At 45.2% G+C, this 12,029-nt stretch overlaps 1 long non-coding RNA gene across 1 annotated transcript; it reads left to right on the top strand.

Annotated features, from left to right (window-relative positions):
- Positions 1-2,828: 2,828 nt before the first annotated feature.
- Positions 2,829-10,946, top strand: LOC119868549. The gene is made up of 3 exons (XR_005386534.1): positions 2,829-2,840; positions 8,202-8,325; positions 10,210-10,946. It is a non-coding gene; the product is annotated as an uncharacterized LOC119868549 (long non-coding RNA).
- The last annotated feature ends 1,083 nt before the right edge of the window (positions 10,947-12,029 follow it).

Here is a 12,029-nt window from a genome sequence, read left to right as displayed (position 1 = left end):
TCAATCCCGGGTCTTCAGAATCACACCCTGGGCTGAACGTGGCGCTAAACCGCTGAGCCACTCGGGCTGCCCGGTTTTATGTTTCCAGGGTCAGTTTTGGTAAGCTGTGCTTTTCTAGGAATTTATTCATTTTGCTTATGTTTTCCATTTTTCTGACATATAGTTGCTCATAATATCCTTTTAAAAAAGTATGTTTTATCTACTATCTATTGTGTGATCTATTGTATCTGTGATTACGTCCTTTTTTCATTTCTAATATAATTTGTCTTGCCTCTCTTTATATTTTGGTTGTTAAAGGACTGGCTTTTGTTTTTCAGCTTTTCAAAGAATCAGCTTTTGATGTTCTCAATCCTATCATTTATTTCTGTTTCATCAATTTCTACTCATCTTTATTTTTCTTCTGTTTTCTCCAGGTTTACTCTGCTGTTTCTTTTATAACTTCTCTTCTCTAAGATTTTATTTATTTATTTATTTGAGAGAGAGAGAGAGAGAGAGAATGAGCACAAGCAGGGGTAGGGGCTGAGGGACAAGTAGACTCCCTGCTGAGTGCAGAGCCTGACATGGGGCTCTATCTCAGGACCCTGAAATCATGACCTGAGCTAAAGTCAGATGCTTAACCGACTGAGCCATCCAGGTGCCTTCTCTTTTATAGGTTCTTGAGTTGGATGCTCAACTTGTTGACTTGTTAACCCAAACGCCTTCTCAACACCTCCACTTGCACATCTAATAGGCACTCGAAGCTTAACATGTTCAAAACGGAACTCTTACTCTGTATCTCTTAAAATGTGCTTTTCCTATGGGTTTTGCCATCATAGTGAAAGAGTCTGATTCATTCAGATGCTGAGTGAAAAACTGAAGAATCATCCTTGATTCTTCTTTCTCTGTACATCCAAACTTTTCTGTTCCATTTTGAAAATATAGATTGAGGGTCACAACTTCTCAGAACCTCAACTGCTACCACCCTAGTTAACGCCACTATCACCTCTTCTAGACTGTTATCAGGGTCTCCTGACTAGGCTTTTGCTCCTAGTTTGTGCCTCCAGAGACAGTTCTCCACACGGCACCTTCAACATGGTTCTGATGATGTTAACCCTCAGTTTAAAATCCTCCATGGTGTCTCCTCTCAGAAAAAGCTCCCAGTTCCCGTGGTGGCTCCAGCTGCCTCTCAAACTGCACACACTAGTAATCTAGCCACATAAGCTTTCTCCCCAACATGCCAGGCATAGTATCTCCTTGGGGCCTTTGAATTTCCCTGGAATGTTCTCTCCCCAGACGTCCATACGGAGGAGTAAAATGTGAGCAAAAGCCTATAGCTATCTAAATAGCACCTCCTGGGACGCCTGGGTGGCTCAGTGGTTGAGCGTCTGCCTTCCGCTCAGGGTGTGATCCTGGGATCTCAGGATGGACTCCTGCATCTGGCTCCCTGTCAGAGCCTGCTTTTCCCTCTGTCTGTGTGTCTCTGCCTCTCTCTGTGTGTCTCTCATGAATAATAAATAAATAAATAAATAAATAAATAAATAAATAAATAAATAACACCTCCTTCACCCTTGCTTTATCTGTCTCAAAGCCCTTATCACTACGACGTTGTATTATATATTTATCTGTATGCTTAGTGTGGATCTTTGCCACAAGAATGTTAGTCTACTGCCTCGTTCAGGATTGTGAATCCAGAACCTGGAACAGTGCCTGGCACATAGCAGGTACTTAATAAATGAAGCAGGGGCAGTAAATCAGAATTAGAAGGCTCCTTGTTAAGCACAAAACCAGTATAAGGAGCGTTGGATGAGTTGGTTGATGGGTGGAATCAGAGTAAGGTTGCTTTGCGAAATAGTCCTGTCCTACACACCCCATCGGATAAAAGTTTTCTCATACTCTTAAATATTTTTCTGACACAGAATTGCTGCATCTTAGCTCCCAAGTCATCTCTTCTAGCAAGTCTTCCCTGTCCCCTCCTGGAAGAGCTAAGCGCCGCTCCCTTTGTGCTCCCACTGTCCCTTGTCCACACCTCTCCCGAACCATCTGATACAATAGTAACAGATCTCAGTACAGCCTGGGCACGCACTGTCTTCTCCCACCAGTTTCCCACCGAGGCCAGGGCTGCGATTTGTTATTTATTCCCCGACCCTAGGAGAGTGTGGCACACAGCAGGCTCGGCTGGAAGAATGCAATGGGTAGGCCCCTGAAATGAAGGTCCGTTGTCTGGAACGACGTCAGGCTCCAGGGCAGGCAACTTTCCTGCTTCCAGGGAAGGTGGGGATATCAGGGAAATGCAGGTGCGGTGCAACTCTTGTAGCAGTGTAGTTTGTGCGTTTGTGTACAGCGGGCCAACGGCCCGGGAGGGCCACGCAAAAAGACGTGCGGAGCCTAGGCCTTCACTTGCCCCAGCATCCGCAAGGGCCCATTAATCCTTAATATTCAAATTCCTCCTACTAAGCCAGCCCCTCCGCGCCCTAGCCGCCTCTTTTCCCCAAATGACGGTCGATGGCAACCAATCGGCAGCGGGACAGGGTTGCCACCCCCTTTTCCCGAGCCGGAATGGACACAGGCTCCAGCCAATGGGTAGCGCCGTCGCCGAGACCCCGCCCCGCCCCGGCCGCCGCACCCAATGGCGGGAGGGCTCGCGGCGGCGCCGGGGGCGGGGCGCGGGCGCGCAGGTGCAGCAGCGCGCAGGCCGGCCGGGAGGGCGGGGCGCGACGTCGGCCGTGCGGGGTCTCGGCGTCGGCGGCGCGCGCGCTCCCTCCTCTCAGAGAGAGGGCTGTGGTAAAAGCCGTCCGGAAAATGGCCGCCGCCGCCGCTGCCGCGCCGAGCGGAGGAGGAGGAGGAGGCGAGGAGGAGAGACTGTGAGTGGGACCGCCGCGGCCGCGGGCGGGGACCCTTGCCGGGGGGCGGAGGGTAGGGGCGGGACGTGGCGCGGGAGGGGCCCGCGGGGTCGGGCGACACGGCTGGCGGATGGCGTCCCTCCTCTCTACCCTCCCCCTCCCGCCGCCGCCGGTGACGGCTCCCCCCTCGGCCCGTCACCCGCACTCGCGGTGACCGTCCTCGGCGCGATCTCCCAGGGCCGACTTCGCCTGGCGCCCCCCTCCCTCCCTCCCGCCTCCGGCGCGCATCCCGGCCCCCGGCCCCGCGGGCGCCCCTGTCGCCGGGGTTTTGCCTGTCGGGGCTGCGCGCGCGTCGTGCCCTTCTCGGGGCTTCGGGCCCGCGGCGTCGTCGCGCGCCCGCCGCCCCGGCCTCTCCCTGGATCGCGCTCTCCCCTCTCCCTCCCTCGCGCGCCCCCTCTGCCGTTACTCGGCCCCCCCACCGGCGCGCGTGCGCAGTCCGCCTCCCGTCGGGAGAGTGCGCCACAAGGGCTCCTGCGCTCTCACCCCCATCTCCAGGCTTTGCCTCCCCCTCCTTCTCGCCCATTCCATGACTTTCTGCCCCCACTGCGAGCGACTCGGTCCACCATCTCCTTCCCCTTCTAGCAGGAACAAGTAGGTGGGAATTATTGTCCACCCACAAAAGGGACTAGACAGTGTGTTCCTGGTCCCACAACTCATCATAAAGAGGCGGTTATAGTTCCCAGCACGAACCTTAGGTAGGGGATTATGTGTCCGGGAGCACCGGAGGCTCTTCGGGGGGAGCGCGCCCCCAGGGTCTTTGGGGCGTTCCGTGGCCTCAGAATGTGAGCGCCCTCCCATCCTCCCCGCCCCCCTTCGCCGGAGATCTTCCAGTTACATAAGTGGAGTGGGACATAGTATGTAACCGGCTCCTATAGTCCTGGAGCGCGCCCTGCTCGAGATCATCATCACCAGATGGGGCAAGTTCATCGCATCGCTGTGGTTCCTGTCAATTGCCCCTGAAAGTTTATTTTCTCTTTAGTTTGGTTATAACGAATTACCCAAACTGAAACTCAGGTGACTTATGTGGGGTGGCAGTTATGTGGTTTTGCCCTGAACACTTCATGTCACCGTAAAGAGTCTAAAAAAAATTGCTTTCACAGAGGAGACCGTTTATGACCTTGTTAAGTGGACCCGAGGATGGGAAAGCTTGCTCTGGAATACCTACCTCTGTGGTGGTCGCCTGTGTTGTGAGTGTGTTCGTTGTGGATTGGTCACAGCAGAAATGGGCTCCACCACAAAAGTGATATTCCTGACTCATGGTCAGGCAGATGTGTGCTTCTGGTTCTTTTTCCAGGAACAGGAATGGACTCTGCAGAGCCATTCACACGTTGTGTCTCTGTTGTGCGGGATCAGTACCCCAAATTGTGAGATGGTAGGATCGAATTCTCAGGGGGGTGGTTGGTGTCGGTGGAAGCAAATCTAGCAGCGCGTGATGCCAAGTGGCTTAGACTTTGGAAGACTCTCACAAGTTTTAAATGTTTTGTTATACTAGAAAAATGAAGCTTATTCGTGCCGAGATAGTAAAATTCAGTGGTCTTAATAGGCAATTATTACTTGAGAAATGTATGTAGCATGGCCAGAATTTTCATGTGGATCTTAGCGATTTCAGTTAACAACAAGATTAAGCTGACCTCTTGGGTCTTTTGAAATATGCTAGATCCCTACTTAAAATAAAAAATGGTGTGTAAGATTCTTAGGTCTTTTAGAAATTTCTACCAGGGATTTAGGGAATAGGCTTATTTATGGGCTTTTTATGACTTCTGTTTCAAATGCCAGTCAGGAAGCCCAGGAAACACTTGCTTTTTTATTTTCTTACCTGGACACAGGAGAACCTTAAGGGGCATAATCAGTGTAGTAGAGTACAGTTGGTTAAATAAGTTGCCGCAGATACCCATTTGTGGCAGCCTGGTGGCAGATCACTGAGGTACATTCCTATCCAGACACAGATGCACAAGCCTTACTTGACAGAGATTCCAAGGTTTGTGCATCCGAGCCTATGACATGACAGGACGAGGACTCTGCTTCATTTTGCATCATTGGCAATGCATTTGCCTCCTCCGGTGCCCCACTAGTTACTTGTTCATCATACCTCTAGCCTTTTAAACAAGCAGCTTCCAGAATATAGTTTCTCTGAAAAGTGCCTGTTGTCATCTGAAGTCAGTATGTTCTAACAGCTTGAAGAAAGCTACAGCTTTCTTGCTATTACGGGCCTATCACACCGTCCTATTTCTTGTTATAAATGCACTTGGAATGCTTTAACCTACAGTACCAGGTCTTTATTTCACCTGATAGAGCATGATGCAGTCAAACTCGACTCTTGACGTTTGTGCTGTTTACGTATTGGGAGGTTAGGATACAATTTTGTATTCTACTTGCAGTTTCCAGCTGGAGTCATTGTTTCCCGTTTACCCTGCTTCTGTGTGGCCAGAGCAAGAGGGGTGGAGAAGCAAATTGTGGAGCTGACAAAAAGAAACTGTGGAGTTTGGCTAGATAAGTCCAATATGATGTTGCTACCACCCAAATCCTCCTTCCCCGATGTGGGCATTGAATGAGAAGCTTGCTTCTTTAACTTGAAATAGTGAGGAGCAGAAGCAAAATTGTTAGTTCCTTACTCCAGTTCAGTTTCCACCGCTAATGTACCTGCCTGGGACTATTTGCATGGTAAATGATGTGTCCTGGAACCTGTAATCTTTTATAAAAGCGAATTATCAGTGGAAATCTTTTAATTGTCTAAGGGCAGTTTGTTGCCAGGCTACCCGAGTTATCTATGAGGAGGAGAGAATCGTAGAAAATCTTTGACATCTGTAGTAACTATAGTTGACCTTTGAACGATGCGAGGATTAGGCGCCCCGACCTCTCACCCCCTTGCAGTTGAAAATCCACGCGTAACTTTTGACTCCCCCCAATTTAAGTACTAATAGCCTACTGTTGACCGAAAGCCTTATTATTAACATGACTAGTAGATTAACGCATGTTGTACGTTATATGTAATATATATTGTATTCTTACAGTAAACACAATAAGAAAGATGTTATTAAGAAAATTATAAAGACGAGGGATCCCTGGGTGGCGCAGCGGTTTGGCGCCTGCCTTTGGCCCAGGGCGCGATCCTGGAGACCCGGGATCGAATCCCACATCAGGCTCCCGGTGCATGGAGCCTGCTTCTCCCTCTGCCTATGTCTCTGCCTCTCTCTCTCTGTCTCTCTGTGACTATCATAAATAAACAAAAAAAAATAAAAAAAAAAAAGAAAATTATAAAGACGAGAAAATACATTTACAGTACTGTACTGAAAAAAATCAGCATATAAATGGACCCGCACAATTCAAATCTGTGTTGTTCAAGGATCAACTGTAGTTTTTAAGCACATGGGGTGGAGGGGTGGAGGGAACACAGTCCTAGACTGGTGGCGAGTTCCAGGGAGTGCAGCAGGACACCTGCTTGTTTTCACCACCCTCTGCTGTGGTGACATGCATGCAGACCAGCCTCGTGTGGCTGGCAGACACAATCTTTTTTTCTTGGGTGTAGAGCATTATTGCTGCTTCAGTGGAAGGACCTAGTCCTCAATTCTTCTATACCAGCTTTCTCCAGTCAGATTGCTGTTGTCACCACTGTGACCACTATGCCTTTACCTCACTTCCCGTAGGACAGATGTGAATGGGTTCTTCCTTGGGCTCACTTACACAAAACTTGTGCTCTTCTGCCGTTATCTGTTCTCTTCTGCCTTTTTCTTGCAAGGAACCTTTTCCTATTGAAGTCTTGATTTGCATGCCATTACTTAAATACCATTTTTGATGGTAGGTATGGTGTTGGGGGGGAACTGAGTGGGAGTGGGAATTTGGTGGCAGGCAGGGCATCCCCACTCCCACATCAGAGGAGGGGTGGCCATTCTACTCCAGAATAAAGCCTTGGCCTTTATAACTTCTTCAGGGCACAGGCACACTTATGTTGGATCTGCTAGCATATGAAGGGGTCCTCACCATGGCTGTTTTTGCAGTTACTGCGGGTGTCTGAACTCTAGGGAGCAAGCCTTAGGAAGGGTTCACTTGTCTTCCTTGCCTAGGATCTCAGGGGCATCATATATATGGACCTGCAAATTACTGCTTTATTGGGTTTTCACTTAACTGCTTTCATTTGCTGGCTCTTTTTTTTTTTTTTTTCATGAAATCTTGAGTTAATCAAAGATCTTAAAATTTCAGAGCTGGAAGGAACCTTAGTCCAATTCCCTCAGTTTACAAGTAAAAAACAAACCGTGGCTGTGAGAAGTTGTAGCTTTGCCAGGGCCTCCCAGCCAGGATACCGGTTTGATTTTTATTATATAGCTGAGTAGTACTGTTACTTTGACTTCTGGATTTCAAAGCATTCTCTGACTCGATTATTTAAGGGAATTGTAAGGCCTCACCGCACCTGAATAGATAATTCTGGGTAGCATCCTGGTAGTTATGGACCATCTGTAAAAGACTTGGTTGGTGTTGCCGTTCCTTTGGGTTTAATTACATGAGTAATGATTTGTGTGAATAGTCTCTAAATTGTATACTTTAGGCTTTTTTAGTCTAAAGGTAAAAGTGCTGTTCTTGGGCCAGCAGGCTAACCAGAGATTAGCTAATATGGGGCAGTTTAGGTTTTTTAACAAGGAAATGATGTTATCTTGATGAAAAAAATGTAATGACAAAAGTCTTTGAACGTATTCAAAAGCAAAAGAGGAAACTATCAAACTTATAACTTAGTTTGTTGAACATTGTGATTTAACTGATCTGAGAGGCTTAAAAGTGATTGCTCTGAAACAGACTTGCAATGTATTGGAGGAGGGCTTTGGATCCCCCAGGGCATTTGGTTTCTGTTGGTGCTGCTTTTTTCCCCCTCTCTCTCAGGGTTAAAGCTCCTTTGAGTGATGTTACAGCAGCTCATCTCAAATTCAGCTGCTTGAAAAAGAAGGGAGACTTTGCCTCTGGATTTCACGTGTTCTTTTTGGGATGACATTTTGATGTCACATGTTCTCTTGAACATGTATTCTCTCCCTGAGTATTTCTGTATGACATAGTGCAGGAAATACTTACCACTAACAGTTGCTTTATAGTGTCAAAGTGTCCCTCAGAGGTGTCAAGACTTGTGATAGTGTCGATTCTAACACACATGAATCTTTATTTTAGTATTGTGTGTTATGTGCTAGTAATTTGTGGTTTATCCTTCGTTTCTATTAGGTAAGCTGGGAAATAGCATAGCACTTTGTCTATATGTTTATCTTCAAAATGTCCCAAATAGCCCTGGGAAAAAGGTCGTGCAGCACAATGGGGGCTTTCAACTTACGATTTTCTTTGTTTTAGGCTCCATAAAAATACAGACTCACCAGTTCCTGCTTTGATGTGACATGTGACTCCCCAGAATACATCTTGCTTCTGTAGACCAGCTCCAACAGGATTCCATGGTAGCTGGAATGTTAGGGCTCAGGTAAGTAACCTTCCTTTTTTTTTTTTTAGTATATGTCCTGGTTTGGCCATCTGTTTTTAAAAAAAAAAAAAAAAGGAAAAAAAAAACAAGATGTACTACTCTTGGACAGTATAAAAGTACCCCAAAGACTAAAGATATAACTGTGCCAAACTGTGCCATATAATAAAAAAAAGTCACTTCCCTGAGCCCTGAAAGGTCAGTTTGGGTAGGGTTACTTGGTAGCCACAGCGTGATCTGGGGGCGGGCGTCAGATTAGAGCCGGAACTGGTGATCTGCAACTTCAGTTCACCTTGAAGCAGGTCAGCTGAGCTGAGAGCCGCTTTGACTGAGCTCTTCACCTGCCACTGCTGCTGTTGCCTAGCGGTCTTCAGCATGGTGCTCTGTTTGCTTTGGTTTTGGGTAAATGACTTCCTGGTCAATGTTAGTGAGCAGTGGTAAGACATTTTCAGATATGGGAACTGGTGTGTGGTCCCCTAGAAGGATGGCCTCCTGAAAGCTGTCTCAGAACAGCTGAGCCCATGGCTGATGGCTGTGCTTGCTACTCTCCTCCCATGGGAAGTACAGAGAGCACCCAGACACAGATCTGACTCTAGAGCAGAATGGATGCCTTTCGAAAAGCTGAGGATCCGAGCCATATGAGGTCTGACACTCAGGTGCTCTATAAGCCACACTTTTGGCTACTTTGCTGCCATTGTGTGGACTTTAATTTTGTAAAAATGAGTGGTTCCCTAATTTCTCAACAGTCAGGCTCAATATCTCAAGCTTTTTTAAAATCAGTGGTCATTCCACATTTGATGTTTTGACACCTGGATTTCAAACATTTCATGTGGTAAGGCGGAACATACTCCTTGAATTTTCTCAGTCCTCTTCCTAAGAAAAAATGTGAGTTGACACTTATGCTGCCATTGCGATTCCAGCGGAGACCCGCAAGTAGCACTTTGTTGTGTCTCTCTGGTGGTTCCTGAGACCTCGGTCTAAAGCTTTGTGGACATCCATGACATAGCCTGTTAGGGGACTATGTGAGGGGCAGGGTTTGGGGAAAGGAGAAGAGAAGGTGTGGAAGGAAGTGAAGAGCACTGCACTGCCTCCGAGTCCCAAATTTGGTTCCAGTCCTGATCCTGTGACTCAAATTGTCATTTCTCCTTTATTGCTGCGGGGTGTACTCTGGGCCCTGCTGACAGGACGTTCTTTGTACACCACGTATTTATGCTGGTGGGAGTTGTGTGGCTGGTGCTTTGTGCATTGTCTCAGAAATTGTGTGGACTAAATGTAATATGGGTAGTGAATGGGTTTCTTCTGGTAGATGTTAGGCCTGGGGGTGGTTTATGTTTTTAATAGTCTTTTTCTCAGATTATGAATGGATTTTATAAAACAGGCAGTGGTCACTCTACATAGTTTCTTCTAAGAAATGTAGAAAGGAAGAGATGTTTAAAAACGTATCTATTACTTATGAGTGGAAAAGACCCAGCCATTTGAGCTTCAAGGAGCATTGAGGGGAATTCTCCAAGGACAGGACCTGTCTTTAGTAAATAAGTGTTGGATATCTTACTCTTCTTTTTTTAAGGAATTATAAAAATAAAAATAATGCATGCTTTTATAGAAAACAAACCATTTTAAAGTATACCATGTAAAAAGGTGAAAGCTCCCCATTACTCTCTGTCCTCACTGCCCACCCAGAGCAACCACTATTAATGTAGATACTTCTGAATCTTCTCAGACTATACAAATATGCATTTTTTGTGTTTTTAACAAACCAAGGATGGTATTACACATAATCTGCATCTGTCCATGTCATGTGTTTTTCTCTGCCTCATTTCTGTTAAACGGCAATGTGATCTGGTGCTGACTTATTGTCATGCATTGTCCCCCTATTGGCTTTCCCAGTGGTTCACTATTAAAAGATGCTACTGGATTGAATTTCCTCACGTGCCAGTCTTTTTGAAGAACAGCTGTCTAAACCTGGAATTGCTGATGGGTACCACCACATCGCCTTCCAAAATGTCTCAGTTCCCACAACAGTCTGAGAAAGTGGCACTTCCCATACCCTCCAGAATTGGATGCCCATCTTTTCAATTTGTGCTCCTTGGGTTATTACTGAGGCTGGACCTCAGTAATCATCAGCCGTTTGTATTTGGTCTTTGTGAATTGCTTGCCTGTTGATGTCCTGCATTCATTCTTCCATCAGGATATTTTTTTAAGTTGATTTGTAAGAACTTATAATGTATTAAGGATATTCTTTGTCATCATGCAGATGTTTTTCCTACCTTATCATATAATTTTGATTCTGCCTCTCTTTTTGATGTATGAGATTTCTGTTATTATTTTTTTCTTTGGCTTTTATACTTAGAAAGTCCTTTCCTACTTTAAGAACATGTTAATATTCATCTATATGTTTTTCTTCCTAAAAAAACTTGATGTACTATATTGATATATACAAAAGAATCTTATAGGTAAGTTGTCCTGTGTTTTTCATATGGTTATAATGCCTGTTTTTGTATTGAACTTTGAGTAGGGATGAGGTCTAGAGCCCATTTAGCCAGTTGTGTCATAGCCATTTGGTGATTCAGTCATCTGGTCTTCACCTTTATCATAATGTTGACTTCAAGTAAGCAAAGCATCTCTTCTTTTTTCTTTCTGAAGTTTTTCTTTGTGAGACTTGATGGCAAGCTGGTCAGCATATAACCATCTCTTCATTCACCCAACAAGTCCTTGAGCCCCTGATTCAAGGCAGGGCCAATGTTGGGCCCTGCAAGTGCTGCCTTCTCCTTGACTTGGGGCAGGGCTACAGAGGTTGCAGTGCCAGTGGCAGCAGCTACAGTGCTCATTCCAGAAGACTCAAGAAAATAGTGGATCTTCACAAAGTAGGTTTTGGATAAACTAGGAGGAATCCAGAGGGGTGTGTGTGTGTGTGTGTGTGTGTGTGTGTTAAATTCTAACACAGAAGTGAGAGCTTAGGGTAGACTGCAACATAAGCATCGTTTGTTTCCTAACTCATGTAATTGCAAGCTGATTTTTGTCTTGAATTATGATGAGGGCTTTTTGCTGTTAAAACAGTTCTATATTCAGCTAGCTCAGTTGTGATGGAATAAAAGTTGTGTACTGATAAAAATGGTAATTTACTTCTATGATGATTTTGAAGCATTTCTATAATAGCTCATAAAAATAAAGACAGGCTTTTGGTGATTATATTCTGAGGGAAAAAGTAATTTTTTTGCAACTTGCATCATTTAAATCTAATAAATAACCTTAAAACTGAAGTGGAATCCTGATTTGAATCGAAAAATATTTTTTACTTAGAGAAGGGATATAAATGACTTATGATTAAGGAAAAACCTTCTTATATAAGGCTGGGGTTTTTTAAATGAATTTTTAAAAATAGGTATATAGTACAGAATGAAAAAGGTTGTATAAGAGGTTATATGGTTAAAGAGCTCCTTGCCACCTTGTCCCCAAATATCCATTTCTCTCTCATTACCAGTTTCTTACTAATCTAGGTGTGTGTGTATGATGTATGTGTGTGTATGTACATGTGCCTGCGTGTAATTTTTTAAATTGTGGTAAAATATACATAACATAAAATTAGCATTTTATCCATTTTTAAATGTATACTTTTGTGACATTAAGGGCATTCTTGTGCAACTGTCTCCATTATGTGTTTCCATAACCCTTTTCATCTTGCAAAACTGGAACCATCTCCACTAAAC

The sequence above is a fragment of the Canis lupus genome, chromosome X (genome assembly GCF_011100685.1).
Source record: "Canis lupus familiaris isolate Mischka breed German Shepherd chromosome X, alternate assembly UU_Cfam_GSD_1.0, whole genome shotgun sequence".
Lineage (NCBI taxonomy): Eukaryota > Metazoa > Chordata > Mammalia > Carnivora > Canidae > Canis > Canis lupus.
This window is presented reverse-complemented; position numbering and strand designations above follow the sequence as displayed.